This window comes from Hyla sarda, chromosome 1 (assembly GCF_029499605.1).
Source record: "Hyla sarda isolate aHylSar1 chromosome 1, aHylSar1.hap1, whole genome shotgun sequence".
Classification (NCBI taxonomy): Eukaryota; Metazoa; Chordata; class Amphibia; order Anura; family Hylidae; genus Hyla; species Hyla sarda.
In genome coordinates, this window is record NC_079189.1 from 257,737,176 (window position 1) to 257,761,448 (window position 24,273).

Genomic DNA, 24,273 nt, shown 5'->3' on the forward strand with positions numbered 1-24,273 from the left:
CAACAGAGCAAAATGTCAACGACACCTGGGATTCCCAGCCAGTCTCCCATGCTGGTACTTACCGAGCCCTAAGGTGGGTAGCAGTCTGCGATCTGACGAGAGCATGCGCGTTCAGCTTAGGATGGCCGTTGACAGCTTCACGCTCTTTATACTGTGCATTTAAGCATCAATAAATCCTTTTCCGAATCGGAGCGTAAGGCGGCAACAAATTAAAATGTCAACTGCACCCGGGATTCCCAGCCAGTCTCCCATGCTGGTACTTACCAGGCCCTAAGCTGGGTAGCAGTCTGCGATATGACGGGAGCAGGCGCGTTCAGCTTAGGATGGCCGTTGACAGCTTCACGCCTTGTATATTGTGGATTTAAGCATCAATAAATATTTTTATTAATCGGAGAGGAATGCGGCAACAGAGCAAAATGTCAACGACACCTGGGATTCCCAGCCAGTCTCCCATGCTGGTACTTTCCGGGCCCTAAGCTGGGTAGCAGTCTGCGATCTGACGAGAGCAGGCGCGTTAAGCTTAGGATGGCCATTGTCAGCTTCTCGCCCTTTATACTGTGCATTTAGGCATCAATAAATCCTTTTCGGATTTGGAATGGAAGGCGGCAACAGAGCAAAATGTCAACGGCAGCCGGGATTCCCAGCCAGTGACCCATGCCTGTACTTACCGGGTCCTAAGATCTGTACCAGTCTGCGATCTGACAAGAGCAGGCGCGTTAAGCTTAGGATGGCCGTCGACAGCTTCACACCTTGTATACTGTGGATTTAAGCATCAATAAATTCTTTTCGGAATCGGAGCGGAAGGCAGCAATAGAGCAAAATGTCAACGGCAACCGGGATTCCCAGCCAGTCTCCCATGCCAGTACTTACCGGGCCCTAAGCTAGGTAGCAGTCTGCGATCTGACGAAAGCAGGCGCGTTCAGCTTAGGATGGCCATTGACAGCTTCATGATTTTTATACTGTGCATTTAAGCATCAATAAATCCTTTTCGGAATCGGAACGGAAGGCGGCAACAGAGCAAAATGTCAACTGCACCCGGGATTCCCAGCCAGTCTCCCATGCCGGTACTTACTGGGCCCTAAGCTGGGTTGCAGTCTGCGATCTGACGAGAGCAGGCGCGTTCAGCTTAGGATGGCCGTTGACATCTTCACGCCTTGTATATTGTGAATTTAAGCATCAATAAATATTTTTATTAATCGGAGAGGAAGGCGGCAACAGAGCAAAATGTCAATGGCACCTTGGATTGCCAGCCAGTCTCCCATGCCGGTAACTGCCGGGCAGTAGTCTGCAAACTGAGGAGAGCAGGCACGTTCAGGCTTAGGATGGCCGTTGACAGCTTCACACCCTGTGTATTGTGGATTTAAGCATCAATAAATCCTTTTCGGAATCGGAACGGAAGGCGGCAACAGAGCAAAATGTCAACGGCAGCCGGGATTCCCAGCCAGTGTCCCATGCCGGTACTTACCGGGCCCTAAGATCTGTACCAGTCTGCGATCTGACGAGAGCAGGCGCGTTAAGCTTAGGATGGCCGTCGACAGCTTCACACCTTGTATACTGTGGATTTAAGCATCAATAAATTATTTTCGGAATCGGAGCGGAAGGCAGCAATAGAGCAAAATGTCAACAGCAACCGGGATTCCCAGCCAGTCTCCCATGCAAGTACTTACCGGGCCCTAAGCTAGGTAGCAGTCTGCGATCTGACGAAAGCAGGTGCGTTCAGCTTAGGATGGCCATTGACAGCTTCATGATTTTTATACTGTGCATTTAAGCATCAATAAATCCTTTTCGGAATCGGAACGGAAGGCGGCAACAGAGCAAAATGTCAACTGCACCCGGGATTCCCAGCCAGTCTCCCATGCCGGTACTTACTGGGCCCTAAGTTGGGTAGCAGTCTGCGATCTGACGAGAGCAGGCGCGTTCAGCTTAGGATGGCCATTGACAGCTTCATGCTTTTTATACTGTGCATTTAAGCATCAATAAATCCTTTTCGGAATCGGAACAGAAGGCGGCAACAGAGCATAATGTCAACTGCACCCGGGATTCCCAGCCAGTCTCCCATGCCGGTACTTACTGGGCCCTAAGCTGGGTAGCAGTCTGCGATCTGACGAGAGCAGGCGCGTTCAGCTTAGGATGGCCGTTGACATCTTCACACCTTGTATATTGTGAATTTAAGCATCAATAAATATTTTTATTAATCGGAGAGGAAGGCGGCAACAGAGCAAAATGTCAATGGCACCTTGGATTGCCAGCCAGTCACCCATGCCGGTAACTGCCGGGCAGCAGTCTGCGATCTGAGGAGAGCAGGCACGTTCAGGCTTAGGATGGCCGTTGACAGCTTCACACCCTGTGTATTGTGGATTTAAGCATCAATAAATCCTTTTCCGAATCGGAGCGGAAGGCGGCAACAGATTAAAATGTCAACTGCATCTGGGATTCCTAGCCAGTCTCCCATGCTGGTACTTACCAGGCCCTAAGCTGGGTAGCAGTCTGCGATCTGACGAGAGCAGGCACGTTCAGCTTAGGATGGCCGTTGACAGCTTCACACTTTGTATACTGTGGATTTAAGCATCAATAAAAAAAATTCGGAATCGGAGGAGAAACAGAGCAAAATGTCAACTGCACCCGGGATTCCCAGCCAGTCTCCCATGCTGGTACTTACCGGGCCCTAAGCTGGGTAGCAGTCTGCAATCTGACGAGAGCAGGCGCGTTCAGCTTAGCATGGCCGTAAACGTCTTCACACCCTGTATACTGTGGATTTAAGCATCAATAAATCCTTTTCGGAATCGGAACGGAAGGCGACAACAGAGCAAAATGTCAGCGGCAGCCGGGATTCCCAGCCAGTGTCCCATGCCGGTACTTACCGGGCCCTAAGATCTGTACCAGTCTGCGATCTGACGAGAGCAGGCGCGTTAAGTTTAGGATGGCCGTCGACAGCTTCACACCTTGTATACTGTGGATTTAAGCATCAATAAATTCTTTTCGGAATCGGAGCGGAAGGCGGCAACAGAGCAAAATGTCAACTGCACCCGGGATTCCCAGCCAGTCTCCCATGCCGGTACTTACTGGGCCCTAAGCAGGGTAGCAGTCTGCGATCTGACGAGAACAGGCGCGTTCAGCTTAGGATGGCCGTTGACATCTTCACGCCTTGTATATTGTGAATTTAAGCATCAATAAATATTTTTATTAATCGGAGAGGAAGGCGGCAACAGAGCAAAATGTCAATGGCACCTTGGATTGCCAGCCAGTCTCCCATGCCGGTAACTGCCGGGCAGTAGTCTGCAAACTGAGGAGAGCAGGCACGTTCAGGCTTAGGATGGCCGTTGACAGCTTCACACCCTGTGTATTGTGGATTTAAGCATCAATAAATCCTTTTCGGAATCGGAACGGAAGGCGGCAACAGAGCAAAATGTCAACGGCAGCCGGGATTCCCAGCCAGTGTCCCATGCCGGTACTTACCGGGCCCTAAGATCTGTACCAGTCTGCGATCTGACGAGAGCAGGCGCGTTAAGCTTAGGATGGCCGTCGACAGCTTCACACCTTGTATACTGTGGATTTAAGCATCAATAAATTATTTTCGGAATCGGAGCGGAAGGCAGCAATAGAGCAAAATGTCAACAGCAACCGTGATTCCCAGCCAGTCTCCCATGCAAGTACTTACCGGGCCCTAAGCTAGGTAGCAGTCTGCGATCTGACGAAAGCAGGTGCGTTCAGCTTAGGATGGCCATTGACAGCTTCATGATTTTTATACTGTGCATTTAAGCATCAATAAATCCTTTTCGGAATCGGAACGGAAGGCGGCAACAGAGCAAAATGTCAACTGCACCCGGGATTCCCAGCCAGTCTCCCATGCCGGTACTTACTGGGCCCTAAGTTGGGTAGCAGTCTGCGATCTGACGAGAGCAGGCGCGTTCAGCTTAGGATGGCCATTGACAGCTTCATGCTTTTTATACTGTGCATTTAAGCATCAATAAATCCTTTTCGGAATCGGAACAGAAGGCGGCAACAGAGCATAATGTCAACTGCACCCGGGATTCCCAGCCAGTCTCCCATGCCGGTACTTACTGGGCCCTAAGCTGGGTAGCAGTCTGCGATCTGACGAGAGCAGGCGCGTTCAGCTTAGGATGGCCGTTGACATCTTCACACCTTGTATATTGTGAATTTAAGCATCAATAAATATTTTTATTAATCGGAGAGGAAGGCGGCAACAGAGCAAAATGTCAATGGCACCTTGGATTGCCAGCCAGTCACCCATGCCGGTAACTGCCGGGCAGCAGTCTGCGATCTGAGGAGAGCAGGCACGTTCAGGCTTAGGATGGCCGTTGACAGCTTCACACCCTGTGTATTGTGGATTTAAGCATCAATAAATCCTTTTCCGAATCGGAGCGGAAGGCGGCAACAGATTAAAATGTCAACTGCATCTGGGATTCCTAGCCAGTCTCCCATGCTGGTACTTACCAGGCCCTAAGCTGGGTAGCAGTCTGCGATCTGACGAGAGCAGGCGCGTTCAGCTTAGGATGGCCGTTGACATCTTCACGCCTTGTATATTGTGGATTTAAACATCAATAAATATTTTTTTAATCGGAGAGGAAGGCGGCAAAGGAGCAAAACGTCTATGGCACCTTGTATTGCCAGCCAGTCTCCCATGCCGGTAACTGCCGGGGCAACAGTCTGCGATCTGAGGAGAGCAGGCACGTTCAGGCTTAGGCTGGCCGTTGACAGCTTCACACCCTGTATATTGTGGATTTAAGCATCAATAAATCCTTTTCCGAATCGGAGCGGAAGGCGGCAACAGATTAAAATGTCAACTGCACCTGGGATTCCCAGCCAGACTCCCATGCTGGTACTTACCAGGCCCTAAGCTGGGTAGCAGTCTGCAATCTGACGAGAGCAGGCACGTTCAGCTTAGGATGGCCGTTGACAGCTTCACACTTTGTATACTGTGGATTTAAGCATCAATAAAAAAAATTCGGAATCGGAGGAGAAACAGAGCAAAATGTCAACTGCACCCGGGATTCCCAGCCAGTCTCCCATGCTGGTACTTACCGGGCCCTAAGCTGGGTAGCAGTCTGCAATCTGACGAGAGCAGGCGCGTTCAGCTTAGCATGGCCGTAAACGTCTTCACACCCTGTATACTGTGGATTTAAGCATCAATAAATCCTTTTCGGAATCGGAACGGAAGGCGACAACAGAGCAAAATGTCAGCGGCAGCCGGGATTCCCAGCCAGTGTCCCATGCCGGTACTTACCGGGCCCTAAGATCTGTACCAGTCTGCGATCTGACGAGAGCAGGCGCGTTAAGTTTAGGATGGCCGTCGACAGCTTCACACCTTGTATACTGTGGATTTAAGCATCAATAAATTCTTTTCGGAATCGGAGCGGAAGGCGGCAACAGAGCAAAATGTCAACTGCACCCGGGATTCCCAGCCAGTCTCCCATGCCGGTACTTACTGGGCCCTAAGCTGGGTAGCAGTCTGCGATCTGACGAGAGCAGGCGCGTTCAGCTTAGGATGGCCGTTGACATCTTCACGCCTTGTATATTGTGAATTTAAGCATCAATAAATATTTTTATTAATCGGAGAGGAAGGCGGCAACAGAGCAAAATGTCAATGGCACCTTGGATTGCCAGCCAGTCTCCCATGCCGGTAACTGCCGGGCAGTAGTCTGCAAACTGAGGAGAGCAGGCACGTTCAGGCTTAGGATGGCCGTTGACAGCTTCACACCCTGTGTATTGTGGATTTAAGCATCAATAAATCCTTTTCGGAATCGGAACGGAAGGCGGCAACAGAGCAAAATGTCAACGGCAGCCGGGATTCCCAGCCAGTGTCCCATGCCGGTACTTACCGGGCCCTAAGATCTGTACCAGTCTGCGATCTGACGAGAGCAGGCGCGTTAAGCTTAGGATGGCCGTCGACAGCTTCACACCTTGTATACTGTGGATTTAAGCATCAATAAATTATTTTCGGAATCGGAGCGGAAGGCAGCAATAGAGCAAAATGTCAACAGCAACCGGGATTCCCAGCCAGTCTCCCATGCAAGTACTTACCGGGCCCTAAGCTAGGTAGCAGTCTGCGATCTGACGAAAGCAGGTGCGTTCAGCTTAGGATGGCCATTGACAGCTTCATGATTTTTATACTGTGCATTTAAGCATCAATAAATCCTTTTCGGAATCGGAACGGAAGGCGGCAACAGAGCAAAATGTCAACTGCACCCGGGATTCCCAGCCAGTCTCCCATGCCGGTACTTACTGGGCCCTAAGTTGGGTAGCAGTCTGCGATCTGACGAGAGCAGGCGCGTTCAGCTTAGGATGGCCATTGACAGCTTCATGCTTTTTATACTGTGCATTTAAGCATCAATAAATCCTTTTCGGAATCGGAACAGAAGGCGGCAACAGAGCATAATGTCAACTGCACCCGGGATTCCCAGCCAGTCTCCCATGCCGGTACTTACTGGGCCCTAAGCTGGGTAGCAGTCTGCGATCTGACGAGAGCAGGCGCGTTCAGCTTAGGATGGCCGTTGACATCTTCACACCTTGTATATTGTGAATTTAAGCATCAATAAATATTTTTATTAATCGGAGAGGAAGGCGGCAACAGAGCAAAATGTCAATGGCACCTTGGATTGCCAGCCAGTCACCCATGCCGGTAACTGCCGGGCAGCAGTCTGCGATCTGAGGAGAGCAGGCACGTTCAGGCTTAGGATGGCCGTTGACAGCTTCACACCCTGTGTATTGTGGATTTAAGCATCAATAAATCCTTTTCCGAATCGGAGCGGAAGGCGGCAACAGATTAAAATGTCAACTGCATCTGGGATTCCTAGCCAGTCTCCCATGCTGGTACTTACCAGGCCCTAAGCTGGGTAGCAGTCTGCGATCTGACGAGAGCAGGCGCGTTCAGCTTAGGATGGCCGTTGACATCTTCACGCCTTGTATATTGTGGATTTAAACATCAATAAATATTTTTTTAATCGGAGAGGAAGGCGGCAAAGGAGCAAAACGTCTATGGCACCTTGTATTGCCAGCCAGTCTCCCATGCCGGTAACTGCCGGGGCAACAGTCTGCGATCTGAGGAGAGCAGGCACGTTCAGGCTTAGGCTGGCCGTTGACAGCTTCACACCCTGTATATTGTGGATTTAAGCATCAATAAATCCTTTTCCGAATCGGAGCGGAAGGCGGCAACAGATTAAAATGTCAACTGCACCTGGGATTCCCAGCCAGACTCCCATGCTGGTACTTACCAGGCCCTAAGCTGGGTAGCAGTCTGCAATCTGACGAGAGCAGGCACGTTCAGCTTAGGATGGCCGTTGACAGCTTCACACTTTGTATACTGTGGATTTAAGCATCAATAAAAAAAATTCGGAATCGGAGGAGAAACAGAGCAAAATGTCAACTGCACCCGGGATTCCCAGCCAGTCTCCCATGCTGGTACTTACCGGGCCCTAAGCTGGGTAGCAGTCTGCAATCTGACGAGAGCAGGCGCGTTCAGCTTAGCATGGCCGTAAACGTCTTCACACCCTGTATACTGTGGATTTAAGCATCAATAAATCCTTTTCGGAATCGGAACGGAAGGCGACAACAGAGCAAAATGTCAGCGGCAGCCGGGATTCCCAGCCAGTGTCCCATGCCGGTACTTACCGGGCCCTAAGATCTGTACCAGTCTGCGATCTGACGAGAGCAGGCGCGTTAAGTTTAGGATGGCCGTCGACAGCTTCACACCTTGTATACTGTGGATTTAAGCATCAATAAATTCTTTTCGGAATCGGAGCGGAAGGCGGCAACAGAGCAAAATGTCAACTGCACCCGGGATTCCCAGCCAGTCTCCCATGCCGGTACTTACTGGGCCCTAAGCTGGGTAGCAGTCTGCGATCTGACGAGAGCAGGCGCGTTCAGCTTAGGATGGCCGTTGACATCTTCACGCCTTGTATATTGTGAATTTAAGCATCAATAAATATTTTTATTAATCGGAGAGGAAGGCGGCAACAGAGCAAAATGTCAATGGCACCTTGGATTGCCAGCCAGTCTCCCATGCCGGTAACTGCCGGGCAGTAGTCTGCAAACTGAGGAGAGCAGGCACGTTCAGGCTTAGGATGGCCGTTGACAGCTTCACACCCTGTGTATTGTGGATTTAAGCATCAATAAATCCTTTTCGGAATCGGAACGGAAGGCGGCAACAGAGCAAAATGTCAACTGCACCCGGGATTCCCAGCCAGTCTCCCATGCCGGTACTTACTGGGCCCTAAGCTGGGTTGCAGTCTGCGATCTGACGAGAGCAGGCGCGTTCAGCTTAGGATGGCCGTTGACATCTTCACGCCTTGTATATTGTGAATTTAAGCATCAATAAATATTTTTATTAATCGGAGAGGAAGGCGGCAACAGAGCAAAATGTCAATGGCACCTTGGATTGCCAGCCAGTCTCCCATGCCGGTAACTGCCGGGCAGTAGTCTGCAAACTGAGGAGAGCAGGCACGTTCAGGCTTAGGATGGCCGTTGACAGCTTCACACCCTGTGTATTGTGGATTTAAGCATCAATAAATCCTTTTCGGAATCGGAACGGAAGGCGGCAACAGAGCAAAATGTCAACGGCAGCCGGGATTCCCAGCCAGTGTCCCATGCCGGTACTTACCGGGCCCTAAGATCTGTACCAGTCTGCGATCTGACGAGAGCAGGCGCGTTAAGCTTAGGATGGCCATTGACAGCTTCATGATTTTTATACTGTGCATTTAAGCATCAATAAATCCTTTTCGGAATCGGAACGGAACGGAAGGCGGCAACAGAGCAAAATGTCAACTGCACCCGGGATTCCCAGCCAGTCTCCCATGCTGGTACTTACCGGGCCCTAAGCTGGGTAGCAGTCTGCAATCTGACGAGAGCAGGCGCGTTCAGCTTAGCATGGCCGTAAACGTCTTCACACCCTGTATACTGTGGATTTAAGCATCAATAAATCCTTTTCGGAATCGGAACGGAAGGCGACAACAGAGCAAAATGTCAGCGGCAGCCGGGATTCCCAGCCAGTGTCCCATGCCGGTACTTACCGGGCCCTAAGATCTGTACCAGTCTGCGATCTGACGAGAGCAGGCGCGTTAAGTTTAGGATGGCCGTCGACAGCTTCACACCTTGTATACTGTGGATTTAAGCATCAATAAATTCTTTTCGGAATCGGAGCGGAAGGCGGCAACAGAGCAAAATGTCAACTGCACCCGGGATTCCCAGCCAGTCTCCCATGCCGGTACTTACTGGGCCCTAAGCTGGGTAGCAGTCTGCGATCTGACGAGAGCAGGCGCGTTCAGCTTAGGATGGCCGTTGACATCTTCACGCCTTGTATATTGTGAATTTAAGCATCAATAAATATTTTTATTAATCGGAGAGGAAGGCGGCAACAGAGCAAAATGTCAATGGCACCTTGGATTGCCAGCCAGTCTCCCATGCCGGTAACTGCCGGGCAGTAGTCTGCAAACTGAGGAGAGCAGGCACGTTCAGGCTTAGGATGGCCGTTGACAGCTTCACACCCTGTGTATTGTGGATTTAAGCATCAATAAATCCTTTTCGGAATCGGAACGGAAGGCGGCAACAGAGCAAAATGTCAACGGCAGCCGGGATTCCCAGCCAGTGTCCCATGCCGGTACTTACCGGGCCCTAAGATCTGTACCAGTCTGCGATCTGACGAGAGCAGGCGCGTTAAGCTTAGGATGGCCGTCGACAGCTTCACACCTTGTATACTGTGGATTTAAGCATCAATAAATTATTTTCGGAATCGGAGCGGAAGGCAGCAATAGAGCAAAATGTCAACAGCAACCGGGATTCCCAGCCAGTCTCCCATGCAAGTACTTACCGGGCCCTAAGCTAGGTAGCAGTCTGCGATCTGACGAAAGCAGGTGCGTTCAGCTTAGGATGGCCATTGACAGCTTCATGATTTTTATACTGTGCATTTAAGCATCAATAAATCCTTTTCGGAATCGGAACGGAAGGCGGCAACAGAGCAAAATGTCAACTGCACCCGGGATTCCCAGCCAGTCTCCCATGCCGGTACTTACTGGGCCCTAAGTTGGGTAGCAGTCTGCGATCTGACGAGAGCAGGCGCGTTCAGCTTAGGATGGCCATTGACAGCTTCATGCTTTTTATACTGTGCATTTAAGCATCAATAAATCCTTTTCGGAATCGGAACAGAAGGCGGCAACAGAGCATAATGTCAACTGCACCCGGGATTCCCAGCCAGTCTCCCATGCCGGTACTTACTGGGCCCTAAGCTGGGTAGCAGTCTGCGATCTGACGAGAGCAGGCGCGTTCAGCTTAGGATGGCCGTTGACATCTTCACACCTTGTATATTGTGAATTTAAGCATCAATAAATATTTTTATTAATCGGAGAGGAAGGCGGCAACAGAGCAAAATGTCAATGGCACCTTGGATTGCCAGCCAGTCACCCATGCCGGTAACTGCCGGGCAGCAGTCTGCGATCTGAGGAGAGCAGGCACGTTCAGGCTTAGGATGGCCGTTGACAGCTTCACACCCTGTGTATTGTGGATTTAAGCATCAATAAATCCTTTTCCGAATCGGAGCGGAAGGCGGCAACAGATTAAAATGTCAACTGCATCTGGGATTCCTAGCCAGTCTCCCATGCTGGTACTTACCAGGCCCTAAGCTGGGTAGCAGTCTGCGATCTGACGAGAGCAGGCGCGTTCAGCTTAGGATGGCCGTTGACAGCTTCACACTTTGTATACTGTGGATTTAAGCATCAATAAATAATTTTCGGAATCGGAGCAGAAACAGAGCAAAATGGCAACTGCACCCGGGATTCCCAGCCAGTCTCCCATGCTGGTACTTACCAGGCCCGAAGCTGGGTAGCAGTCTGCGATCTGACGAGAACAGGCGCATTCAGCTTAGGATGGCCATAGACATCTTCATACCCTGTATACTGTGGATTTAAGCATCAATAAATCCTTTTCGGAATCGGAGCGTAAGGCGGCAAAAGAGCAAAATGTCAACGACACCTGGGATTCCCAGCCAGTCTCCCATGCTGGTATTTACCAGGCCCTAAGCTGGGTATCAGTCTGCGATCTGACGAGAGCAGGCGCGTTCTGCTTAGGATGGCCGTTGACAGCTTCACCCCCTTTATATTGGGGATTTAAGCATCAATAAATAATTTTCCGAATCAAAGCGGAAGGCGGCAACAGATTAAATTGTCAACTGCACCCGGGATTCCCAGCCAGTCTCCCATGCTGGTACTTTCCAGGCCCTAAGCTGGCTAGCAATCTGCGATCTGACGAGAGCAGGCGCGTTCAGCTTAGGATGGCCGTTGACAGCTTCACACTTTGTATACTGTGCATTTAAGCATCAATAAATCCTTTTCGGAATCGGAACGGAAGGCGGCAACAGAGCAAAATGTCAACAACACCTGGGATTCCCAGCCAGTCTCCCATGCTGGTACTTACCGGGCCCTAAGCTGGGTAGCAGTCTGCGATCTGACGAGAGCAGGCGCGTTCAGCTTAGGATGGCCGTTGACAACTTCTTGATTTTTATATTGTGCATTTAAGCATCAATATATCCTTTTCGGAATCGGAACGGAAGGCGGCAACAGAGCAAAATGTCAACTGCACCCGGGATTCCCAGCCAGTCTCCCATGCTGGTACTTACCGGGCCCTAAGCTGGGTAGCAGTCTGCGATCTGACGAGAGCAGGCGCGTTCAGCATAGGATGGCCGTTGACAGCTTCTCGCCCTTTATACTGTTCATTTAGGCATCAATAAATCCTTTTCGGCATGGGAACGGAAGGCGGCAACAGAGCAAAATGTCAACGGCAGCCGGGATTCCCAGCCAGTTTCCCATGCTGGTACTTACCAGGCCCTAAGCTAGGTATCGGTCTGCGATCTGTCGAGAGCAGGCGCGTTCAGCTTAGGATGGCCGTTGACAGCTTCACATTTTGTATACTGTGCATTTAAGCATAAATAAATCCTTTTCGGAATCGGAACGGAAGGCGGCAACAGAGCAAAATGTCAACGGCAGCCGGGATTCCCAGCCAGTGTCCCATGCCGATACTTACCGGGCCCTAAGATCTGTACCAGTCTGCGATCTGACGAGAGCAGGCGAGTTAAGCTTAGGATGGCCGTCGACAGCTTCACACCTTGTATACTGTGGATTTAAGCATCAATAAATTCTTTTCGGAATCGGAGCGGAAGGCAGCAATAGAGCAAAATGTCAACGGCAACCGGGATTCCCAGCCAGTCTCCCATGCCAGTACCTACCGGGCCCTAAGCTAGAGCAGTCTGCGATCTGACGAGAGCAGGCGCGTTCAGCTTAGGATGGCCATTGAAAGCTTCATGCTTTTTATACTGTGCATTTAAGCATCAATAAATCCTTTTCGGAATCGGAGCGGAAGGCGGCAACAGATTAAAATGTCAACTGCACCCGGGATTCCCAGCCAGTCTCCCATGCTGGTACTTACTGTGCCCTTAGCTGGGTAGCAGTCTGCGATCTGACGAGAGCAGGCACGTTCAGCTTAGGATGGCCATTGAAAGCTTCATGCTTTTTATACTGTGCATTTAAGCATCAATAAATCCTTTTCGGAATCGGAGCGGAAGGCGGCAACAGATTAAAATGTCAACTGCACCCGGGATTCCCAGCCAGTCTCCCATGCTGGTACTTACCGGGCTCTAAGCTGGGTAGCAGTCTGCGTTCTGACGAGAGCAGGCATGTTCAGCTTAGGATGGCCGTTGACAGCTTCTCGCACTTTATACTGTGCATTTAAGCATCAATAAATCCTTTTCGGAATCGGAACGGAAGGCGGCAACAGAGCAAAATGTCAACGGCAGCCGGGATTCCCAACCAGTGTCCCATGCCGGTACTTACCGGGCCCTAAGATCTGTACCAGTCTGCGATCTGACAAGAGCAGGCACGTTAAGCTTAGGATGGCCGTCGACAGCTTCACACCTTGTATACTGTGGATTTAAGCATCAATAAATTCTTTTTGGAATCGGAGCGGAAGGCAGCAATAGAGCAATATGTCAACGGCACCCGGGATTCCGAGCCAGTCTCCCATGCCAGTACTTTCCGGGCCCTAGGCTGGGTAGCAGTCTGCGATCTGACGAGAGCAGGCGCGTTCAGCTTTGGATGGCCATTGACAGCTTCATGCTTTTTATACTGTGCATTTAAGCATCAATAAATCCTTTTCGGAATCGGAGAGGAAGGCGGCAACAGAGCAAAATGTCAATAGCACCTTGGATTGCCAGCCAGTCTCCCATGCCCGTACTTGCCGGGCAGCAGTCTGCGATCTGACAAGAACAGGCACATTCAGCTTAGGATAGCCGTAGACGGCTTCACACCCTGTATACTGTTGATTTAAGCATCAATAAATCCTTTTCGGAATCGGAGCGGAAGGCGGCTAAAGAGCAAAATGTCAACAACACCTGGGATTCCCAGCCAGTCTCCCATGCTGGTACTTACCGGGCCCTAAGCTGGGAAGCAGTCTGCGTTCTGACGAGAGGAGGCGCGTTCAGCTTAGGATGGCCGTTGACAGCTTCACGCCCTTTATACTGTGCATTTAAGCATCAATAAATCCTTTTCCGAATCGGAGCGGAAGGCGGCAACAGATTAAAATGTCAACTGCACCCGGGATTCCCAGCCAGTCTCCCATGCTGGTACTTACCAGGCCCTAAGCTGGGTAGCAGTCTGCGATCTGACGAGAGCAGGCGCGTTCAGCTTAGGATGGCCGTCGACAGCTTCACACCTTGTATACTGTGGATTTAAGCATCAATAAATTCTTTTCGGAATCGGAGCGGAAGGCAGCAACAGAGCAAAATGTCAACTGCACCCGGGATTCCCAGCCAGTCTCCCATGCCGGTACTTACTGGGCCCTAAGCTGGGTAGCAGTCTGCGATCTGACGAGAGCAGGCGCGTTCAGCTTAGGATGGCCGTTGACATCTTCACGCCTTGTATATTGTGGATTTAAACATCAATAAATATTTTTTTAATCGGAGAGGAAGGCGGCAAAGGAGCAAAACGTCTATGGCACCTTGTATTGCCAGCCAGTCTCCCATGCCGGTAACTGCCGGGGCAACAGTCTGCGATCTGAGGAGAGCAGGCACGTTCAGGCTTAGGCTGGCCGTTGACAGCTTCACACCCTGTATATTGTGGATTTAAGCATCAATAAATCCTTTTCCGAATCGGAGCGGAAGGCGGCAACAGATTAAAATGTCAACTGCACCTGGGATTCCCAGCCAGACTCCCATGCTGGTACTTACCAGGCCCTAAGCTGGGTAGCAGTCTGCAATCTGACGAGAGCAGGCACGTTCAGCTTAGGATGGCCGTTGACAGCTTCACACTTTGTATACTGTGGATTTAAGCATCAATAAAAAAAATTCGGAATCGGAGGAGAAACAGAGCAAAATGTCAACTGCACCCGGGATTCCCAGCCAGTCTCCCATGCTGGTACTTACCGGGCCCTAAGCTGGGTAGCAGTCTGCAATCTGACGAGAGCAGGCGCGTTCAGCTTAGGATGGCCATTAACAGCTTCATGCCCTTTATACTGTGCATTTAAGCATCAATAAATCCTTTTCTGAATCGGAGCGGAAGGCGCCAACAGATTAAAATGTCAACTGCACCCGGGATTCCCAGCCAGTCTCCCATGCTGGTACTCACCAGGCCCTAAGCTGGGTAGCAGTCTGCGATCTGACGAGAACAGGCGCATTCAGCTTAGCATGGCCGTAAACGTCTTCACACCCTGTATACTGTGGATTTAAGCATCAATAAATCCTTTTCGGAATCGGAACGGAAGGCGACAACAGAGCAAAATGTCAGCGGCAGCCGGGATTCCCAGCCAGTGTCCCATGCCGGTACTAACCGGGCCCTAAGATCTGTACCAGTCTGCGATCTGACGAGAGCAGGCGCGTTAAGTTTAGGATGGCCGTCGACAGCTTCACACCTTGTATACTGTGGATTTAAGCATCAATAAATTCTTTTCGGAATCGGAGCGGAAGGCGGCAACAGAGCAAAATGTCAACTGCACCCGGGATTCCCAGCCAGTCTCCCATGCCGGTACTTACTGGGCCCTAAGCTGGGTAGCAGTCTGCGATCTGACGAGAGCAGGCGCGTTCAGCTTAGGATGGCCGTTGACATCTTCACGCCTTGTATATTGTGGATTTAAGCATCAATAAATATTTTTTTAATCGGAGAGGAAGGCGGCAACAGAGCAAAATGTCAATGGCACCTTGGATTGCCAGCCAGTCTCCCATGCCGGTAACTGCCGGGCAGCAGTCTGCGATCTGAGGAGAGCAGGCACGTTCAGGCTTAGGATGGCCGTTGACAGCTTCACATCCTGTTTATTGTGGATTTAAGCATCAATAAATCCTTTTCGGAATCGGAGCGGAAGGCGGCAACATGTCAACTGCACCCGGGATTCCCAGCCAGTCTCCCATGCTGGTACTTATCAGGCCCGAAGCAGGGTAGCAGTCTGCGATCTGACGAGAACAGGCACATTCAGCTTAGGATGGCCGTAGACAACTTCACAACCTGTATACTGTGGATTTAAGCATCAATAAATCCTTTTCGGAATCGGAGCGTAAGGCGGCAACAGAGCAAAATGTCAACGACACCTGGGATTTCCAGCCAGTCTCCCATGCTGGTACTTACCGGGCTCTAAGCTGGGTTGCAGTCTGCGATCTGACGAGAGCAGGCACGTTCAGCTTAGGATGGCCGTTGACAGCTTCTCGCACTTTATACTGTGCATTTAAGCATCAATAAATCCTTTTCGGAATCGGAACGGAAGGCGGCAACAGAGCAAAATGTCAACGGCAGCCGGGATTCCGAACCAGTGTCCCATGCCGGTACTTACCGGGCCCTAAGATCTGTACCAGTCTGCGATCTGACAAGAGCAGGCACGTTAAGCTTAGGATGGCCGTCGACAGCTTCACACCTTGTATACTGTGGATTTAAGCATCAATAAATTCTTTTCGGAATCGGAGCGGAAGGCAGCAATAGAGCAAAATGTCAACGGCACCCGGGATTCCCAGCCAGTCTCCCATGCCAGTACTTACCGGGCCCTAGGCTGGGTAGCAGTCTGCGATCTGATGAGAGCAGGAGCGTTCAGCTTTGGATGGCCATTGACAGCTTCATGCTTTTTATACTGTGCATTTAAGCATCAATAAATCCTTTTCGGAATCGGAGAGGAAGGCGGCAACAGAGCAAAATGTCAATAGCACCTTGGATTGCCAGCCAGTCTCCCATGCCCGTACTTGCCGGGCAGCAGTCTGCGATCTGACAAGAACAGGTACATTCAGCTTAGGATAGCCGTAGATGGCTTCACACCCTGTATACTGTGGATTTAAGCATCAATAAATCCTTTTCGGAATCGGAGCGGAAGGCGGCTACAGAGCAAAATGTCAACAACACCTGGGATTCCCAGCCAGTCTCCCATGCTGGTACTTACCGGGCCCTAAGATGGGTAGCAGTCTGCGTTCTGACAAGAGCAGGCGCGTTCAGCTTAGGATGGCCGTTGACAGCTTCACGCCCTTTATACTGTGCATTTAAGCATCAATAAATCCTTTTCCGAATCGGAGCGGAAGGCGGCAACAGATAAAAATGTCAACTGCACCCGGGATTCCCAGCCAGTCTCCCATGCTGGTACTTACCAGGCCCTAAGCTGGGTAGCAGTCTGCGATCTGACGAGAGCAGGCACGTTCAGCTTAGGATGGCCATTGACAGCTTCACACTTTGTATACTGTGGATTTAAGCATCAATAAAACCTTTTCGGAATCGGAACGGAAGGCGGAAACAGAGCAAAATGTCAACGGCAGCCGGGATTCCCAGCCAGTGTCCCATGCCGGTACTTACCGGGCCCTAAGATCTGTACCAGTCTGCGATCTGACGAGAGCAGGCGCGTTAAGCTTAGGATGGCCGTCGACAGCTTCACACCTTGTATACTGTGGATTTAAGCATCAATAAATTCTTTTCGGAATCGGAGCGGAAGGCGGCAACAGAGAAAAATGTCAACTGCACCCGGGATTCCCAGCCAGTCTCCCATGCCGGTACTTACTGGGCCCTAAGCTGGGTAGCAGTCTGCGATCTGACGAGAGCAGGCGCGTTCAGCTTAGGATGGCCGTTGACATCTTCACGCCTTGTATATTGTGGATTTAAACATCAATAAATATTTTTTTAATCGGAGAGGAAGGCGGCAACAGAGCAAAATGTCAATGGCACCTTGGATTGCCAGCCAGTCTCCCATGCCGGTAACTGCCGGGCAGCAGTCTGCGATCTGAGGAGAGCAGGCACGTTCAGGCTTAGGATGGCCGTTGACAGCTTCGCACCCTGTATATTGTGGATTTAAGCATCAATAAATCCTTTTCCGAATCGGTGCGGAAGGCGGCAACAGATTAAAATGTCAACTGCACCCGGGATTCCCAGCCAGTCTCCCATGCCGGTACTTACTGGGCCCTAAGCTGGGTTGCAGTCTGCGATCTGACGAGAGCAGGCGCGTTCAGCTTAGGATGGCCGTTGACATCTTCACGCCTTGTATATTGTGAATTTAAGCATCAATAAATATTTTTATTAATCGGAGAGGAAGGCGGCAACAGAGCAAAATGTCAATGGCACCTTGGATTGCCAGCCAGTCTCCCATGCCGGTAACTGCCGGGCAGTAGTCTGCAAACTGAGGAGAGCAGGCACGTTCAGGCTTAGAATGGCCGTTGACAGCTTTACACCCTGTGTATTGTGGATTTAAGCATCAATAAATCCTTTTCGGAATCGGAACGGAAGGCGGCAACAGAGCAAAATGTCAACGGCAGCCGGGATTCCCAGCCAGTGTCCCATGCCGGTACTTACCGGGCCCTAAGATCTGTACCAGTCTGCGATCTGACGAGAGCAGGCGCGTTAAGCTTAGGATGGCCGTCGACAGCTTCACACCTTGTATACTGTGGATTTAAGCATCAATAAATTATTTTCGGAATCGGAGCGGAAGGCAGCAATAGAGCAAAATGTCAACAGCAACCGGGATTCCCAGCCAGTCTCCCATGCCAGTACTTACCGGGCCCTAAGCTAGGTAGCAGTCTTCGATCTGACGAAAGCAGGCGCGTTCAGCTTAGGATGGCCATTGACAGCTTCATGATTTTTATACTGTGCATTTAAGCATCAATAAATCCTTTTCGGAATCGGAACGGAAGGCGGCAACAGAGCAAAATGTCAACTGCACCCGGGATTCCCAGCCAGTCTCCCATGCCGGTACTTACTGGGCCCTAAGCTGGGTAGCAGTCTGCGATCTGACGAAAGCAGGCGCGTTCAGCTTAGGATGGCCATTGACAGCTTCATGCTTTTTATACTGTGCATTTAAGCATCAATAAATCCTTTTCGGAATCGGAACAGAAGGCGCAACAGAGCATAATGTCAACTGCACCCGGGATTCCCAGCCAGTCTCCCATGCCGGTACTTACTGGGCCCTAAGCTGGGTAGCAGTCTGCGATCTGACGAGAGCAGGCGCGTTCAGCTTAGGATGGCCGTTGACATCTTCACACCTTGTATATTGTGAATTTAAGCATCAATAAATATTTTTATTAATCGGAGAGGAAGGCGGCAACAGAGCAAAATGTCAATGGCACCTTGGATTGCCAGCCAGTCACCCATGCCGGTAACTGCCGGGCAGTAGTCTGCGATCTGAGGAGAGCAGGCACGTTCAGGCTTAGGATGGCCGTTGACAGCTTCACACCCTGTGTATTGTGGATTTAAGCATCAATAAATCCTTTTCCGAATCGGAGCGGAAGGCGGCAACAGATTAAAATGTCAACTGCATCTGGGATTCCCAGCCAGTCTCCCATGCTGGTACTTACCAGGCCCTAAGCTGGGTAGCAGTCTGCGATCTGACGAGAGCAGGCGCGTTCAGCTTAGGATGGCCGTTGACAGCTTCACACTTTGTATACTGTGGATTTAAGCATCAATATATAATTTTCGGAATCGGAGCAGAAACAGAGCAAAATGGCAACTGCACCCGGGATTCCCAGCCAGTCTCCCATGCTGGTACTTACCAGGCCCGAAGCTGGGTAGCAGTCTGCGATCTGACGAGAACAGGCGCATTCAGCTTAGGATGGCCATAGACATCTTCACACCCTGTATACTGTGGATTTAAGCATCAATAAATCCTTTTCGGAATCGGAGCGTAAGGCGGCAACAGAGCAAAATGTCAACGACACCTGGGATTCCCAGCCAGTCTCCCATGCTGGTATTTACCAGGCCCTAAGCTGGGTATCAGTCTGCGATCTGACGAGAGCAGGCGCGTTCTGCTTAGGATGGCCGTTGACAGCTTCACCCCCTTTATATTGGGGATTTAAGCATCAATAAATAATTTTCCGAATCGAAGCGGAAGGCGGCAACAGATTAAATTGTCAACTGCACCCAGGATTCCCAGCCAGTCTCCCATGCTGGTACTTTCCAGGCCCTAAGCTGGCTAGCAGTCTGCGATCTGACGAGAGCAGGCGCGTTCAGCTTAGGATGGCCGTTGACAGCTTCACACTTTGTATACTGTGCATTTAAGCATCAATAAATCCTTTTCGGAATCGGAACGGAAGGCGGCAACAGAGCAAAATGTCAACGACACCTGGGATTCCCAGCCAGTCTCCCATGCTGGTACTTACCGGGCCCTAAGCTGGGTAGCAGTCTGCGATCTGACGAGAGCAGGCGCGTTCAGCTTAGGATGGCCGTTGACAGCTTCTTGATTTTTATATTGTGCATTTAAGCATCAATATATCCTTTTCGGAATCGGAACGGAAGGCGGCAACAGAGCAAAATGTCAACTGCACCCGGGATTCCCAGCCAGTCTCCCATGCCGGTACTTACCGGGCCCTAAGATCTGTACCAGTCTGCGATCTGACGAGAGCAGGCGAGTTAAGCTTAGGATGGCCGTTGACATCTTCACACCTTGTATATTGTGAATTTAAGCATCAATAAATATTTTTATTAATCGGAGAGGAAGGCGGCAACAGAGCAAAATGTCAATGGCACCTTGGATTGCCAGCCAGTCACCCATGCCGGTAACTGCCGGGCAGTAGTCTGCGATCTGAGGAGAGCAGGCACGTTCAGGCTTAGGATGGCCGTTGACAGCTTCACACCCTGTGTATTGTGGATTTAAGCATCAATAAATCCTTTTCCGAATCGGAGCGGAAGGCGGCAACAGATTAAAATGTCAACTGCATCTGGGATTCCCAGCCAGTTTCCCATGCTGGTACTTACCAGGCCCTAAGCTGGGTAGCAGTCTGCGATCTGACGAGAGCAGGCGCATTCAGCTTAGGATGGCCATTGACAGCTTCATGATTTTTATACTGTGCATTTAAGCATCAATAAATCCTTTTCGGAATCGGAACGGAAGGCGGCAACAGAGCAAAATGTCAACTGCACCCGGGATTCCCAGCCAGTCTCCCATGCCGGTACTTACTGGGCCCTAAGCTGGGTAGCAGTCTGCGATCTGACGAGAGCAGGCGCGTTCAGCTTAGGATGGCCATTGACGGCTTCATGCTTTTTATACTGTGCATTTAAGCATCAATAAATCCTTTTCGGAATCGGAACAGAAGGCGCAACAGAGCATAATGTCAACTGCACCCGGGATTCCCAGCCAGTCTCCCATGCCGGTACTTACTGGGCCCTAAGCTGGGTAGCAGTCTGCGATCTGACGAGAGCAGGCGCGTTCAGCTTAGGATGGCCGTTGACATCTTCACACCTTGTATATTGTGAATTTAAGCATCAATAAATATTTTTATTAATCGGAGAGGAAGGCGGCAACAGAGCAAAATGTCAATGGCACCTTGGATTGCCAGCCAGTCACCCATGCCGGTAACTGCCGGGCAGTAGTCTTCAATCTGAGGAGAGCAGGCACGTTCAGGCTTAGGATGGCCGTTGACAGCTTCACACCCTGTGTATTGTGGATTTAAGCATCAATAAATCCTTTTCCGAATCGGAGCGGAAGGCGGCAACAGATTAAAATGTCAACTGCATCTGGGATTCCCAGCCAGTCTCCCATGCTGGTACTTACCGGGCCCTAAGCTGGGTAGCAGTCTGCGATCTGACGAGAGCAGGCGCGTTCAGCTTAGGATGGCCGTTGACAGCTTCTCGCCCTTTATACTGTTCATTTAGGCATCAATAAATCCTTTTCGGAATGGGAACGGAAGGTGGCAACAGAGCAAAATGTCAACGGCAGCCGGGATTCCCAGCCAGTTTCCCATGCTGGTACTTACCAGGCCCTAAGCTAGGTATCAGTCTGCGATCTGTCGAGAGCAGGCGCGTTCAGCTTAGGATGGCCGTTGACAGCTTCACACTTTGTATACTGTGCATTTAAGCATCAATAAATCCTTTTCGGAATCGGAACGGAAGGCGGCAACAGAGCAAAATGTCAACGGCAGCCGGGATTCCCAGCCAGTGTCCCATGCCGGTACTTACCGGGCCCTAAGATCTGTACCAGTCTGCGATCTGACGAGAGCAGGCGAGTTAAGCTTAGGATGGCCGTCGACAGCTTCACACCTTGTATACTGTGGATTTAAGCATCAATAAATTCTTTTCGGAATCGGAGCGGAAGGCAGCAATAGAGCAAAATGTCAACGGCAACCGGGATTCCCAGCCAGTCTCCCATGCCAGTACCTACCGGGCCCTAAGCTAGAGCAGTCTGCGATCTGACGAGAGCAGGCGCGTTCAGCTTAGGATGGCCATTGAAAGCTTCATGCTTTTTATACTGTGCATTTAAGCATCAATAAATCCTTTTCGGAATCGGAGCGGAAGGCGGCAACAGATTAAAATGTCAACTGCACCCGGGATTTCCAGCCAGTCTCCCATGCTGGTACTTACTGTGCCCTTAGCTGGGTAGCAGTCTGCGATCTGACGAGAGCAGGCGCGTTCAGCTTAGGATGGCCATTGACAGCTTCATGCTTTTTATACTGTGCATTTAAGCATCAATAAATCCTTTTCGGAATCGGAACGGAAGGCGGCAACAGAGCATAATGTAAACTGCACCCGGGATTCCCAGCCAGTCTCCCATGCCGGTAATTACTGGGCCCTAAGCTGGGTAGCAGTCTGCGATCTGACGAGAGCAAGCGCGTTCAGCTTAGGATGGCCGTTGACATCTTCACGCCTTGTATATTGTGGATTTAAGCATCAATAAATATTTTTATTAATCGGAGAGGAAGGCGGCAAAAGAGCAAAATGTCAATGGCACCTTGGATTGCCAGCCAGTCTCCCATGCTGGTAACTGCCGGGCAGCAGTCTGCGATCTGAGGAGAGCAGGCACGTTCAGGCTTAGGATGGCCGTTGACAGCTTCACACCCTGTGTATTGTGGATTTAAGCATCAATAAATCCTTTTCCGAATCGGAGCGGAAGGCAGCAACAGATTAAAATGTCAACTGCACCCGGGATTCCCAGCCAGTCTCCCATGCTGGTACTTACCAGGCCCTAAGCTGGGTAGCAGTCTGCGATCTGACGAGAGCAGGCGCGTTCAGCTTAGGATGGCCGTTGACAGCTTCACGCTTTGTATACTGTGGATTTAAGCATCAATAAATAATTTTCGGAATCGGAGCAGAAACAGAGCAAAATGTCAACTGCACCCGGGATTCCCAGCCAGTCTCCCATGCTGGTACTTACCCGGCCCGAAGCTGGGTAGCAGTCTGCGATCTGACGAGAACAGGCGCATTCAGCTTAGGATGGCCGTAGACATCTTCACACCCTGTATACTGTGGATTTAAGCATCAATAAATCCTTTTCGGAATCGGAGCGTAAGGCGGCAACAGAGCAAAATGTCAACGACACCTGGGATTCCCAGCCAGTCTCCCATGCTGGTACTTACCGGGCTCTAAGCTGGGTAGCAGTCTGCGATCTGACGAGAGCAGGCACGTTCAGCTTAGGATGGCCGTTGACAGCTTCTCGCACTTTATACTGTGCATTTAAGCATCAATAAATCCTTTTCCGAATCGGTGCGGATGGCGGCAACAGATTAAAATGTCAACTGCACCCGGGATTCCCAGCCAGTCTCCCATGCCGGTACTTACTGGGCCCTAAGCTGGGTTGCAGTCTGCGATCTGACGAGAGCAGGCGCGTTCAGCTTAGGATGGCCGTTGACATCTTCACGCCTTGTATATTGTGAATTTAAGCATCAATAAATATTTTTATTAATCGGAGAGGAAGGCGGCAACAGAGCAAAATGTCAATGGCACCTTGGATTGCCAGTCAGTCTCCCATGCCGGTAACTGCCGGGCAGTAGTCTGCAAACTGAGGAGAGCAGGCACGTTCAGGCTTAGGATGGCCGTTGACAGCTTTACACCCTGTGTATTGTGGATTTAAGCATCAATAAATCCTTTTCGGAATCGGAACGGAAGGCGGCAACAGAGCAAAATGTCAACGGCAGCCGGGATTCCCAGCCAGTGTCCCATGCCGGTACTTACCGGGCCCTAAGATCTGTACCAGTCTGCGATCTGACGAGAGCAGGCGCGTTAAGCTTAGGATGGCCGTCGACAGCTTCACACCTTGTATACTGTGGATTTAAGCATCAATAAATTATTTTCGGAATCGGAGCGGAAGGCAGCAATAGAGCAAAATGTCAACAGCAACCGGGATTCCCAGCCAGTCTCCCATGCCAGTACTTACCGGGCCCTAAGCTAGGTAGCAGTCTGCGATCTGACGAAAGCAGGCGCGTTCAGCTTAGAATGGCCATTGACAGCTTCATGATTTTTATACTGTGCATTTAAGCATCAATAAATCCTTTTCGGAATCGGAACGGAAGGCGGCAACAGAGCAAAATGTCAACTGCACCCGGGATTCCCAGCCAGTCTCCCATGCCGGTACTTACTGGGCCCTAAGCTGGGTAGCAGTCTGCGATCTGACGAGAGCAGGCGCGTTCAGCTTAGGATGGCCATTGACAGCTTCATGCTTTTTATACTGTGCATTTAAGCATCAATAAATCCTTTTCGGAATCGGAACAGAAGGCGCAACAGAGCATAATGTCAACTGCACCCGGGATTCCCAGCCAGTCTCCCATGCCGTTACTTACTGGGCCCTAAGCTGGGTAGCAGTCTGCGATCTGACGAGAGCAGGCGCGTTCAGCTTAGGATGGCCGTTGACATCTTCACACCTTGTATATTGTGAATTTAAGCATCAATAAATATTTTTATTAATCGGAGAGGAAGGCGGCAACAGAGCAAAATGTCAATGGCACCTTGGATTGCCAGCCAGTCACCCATGCCGGTAACTGCCGGACAGTAGTCTGCCATCTGAGGAGAGCAGGCACGTTCAGGCTTAGGATGGCCGTTGACAGCTTCACACCCTGTGTATTGTGGA

General features: G+C 50.6%; 4 pseudogenes; all 4 read right to left on the minus strand.

Moving 5' to 3' along the window:
• Positions 1-11,170: 11,170 nt before the first annotated feature.
• On the minus strand, positions 11,171-11,290 carry LOC130352321 (5S ribosomal RNA; annotated as a pseudogene).
• An 82-nt stretch (positions 11,291-11,372) lies between these two features.
• Positions 11,373-11,492, minus strand: LOC130319813 (5S ribosomal RNA; annotated as a pseudogene).
• An 8,056-nt stretch (positions 11,493-19,548) lies between these two features.
• LOC130313628 (5S ribosomal RNA) lies at positions 19,549-19,668 on the minus strand (annotated as a pseudogene).
• A 2,672-nt stretch (positions 19,669-22,340) lies between these two features.
• On the minus strand, positions 22,341-22,460 carry LOC130350103 (5S ribosomal RNA; annotated as a pseudogene).
• Positions 22,461-24,273: the final 1,813 nt, after the last annotated feature.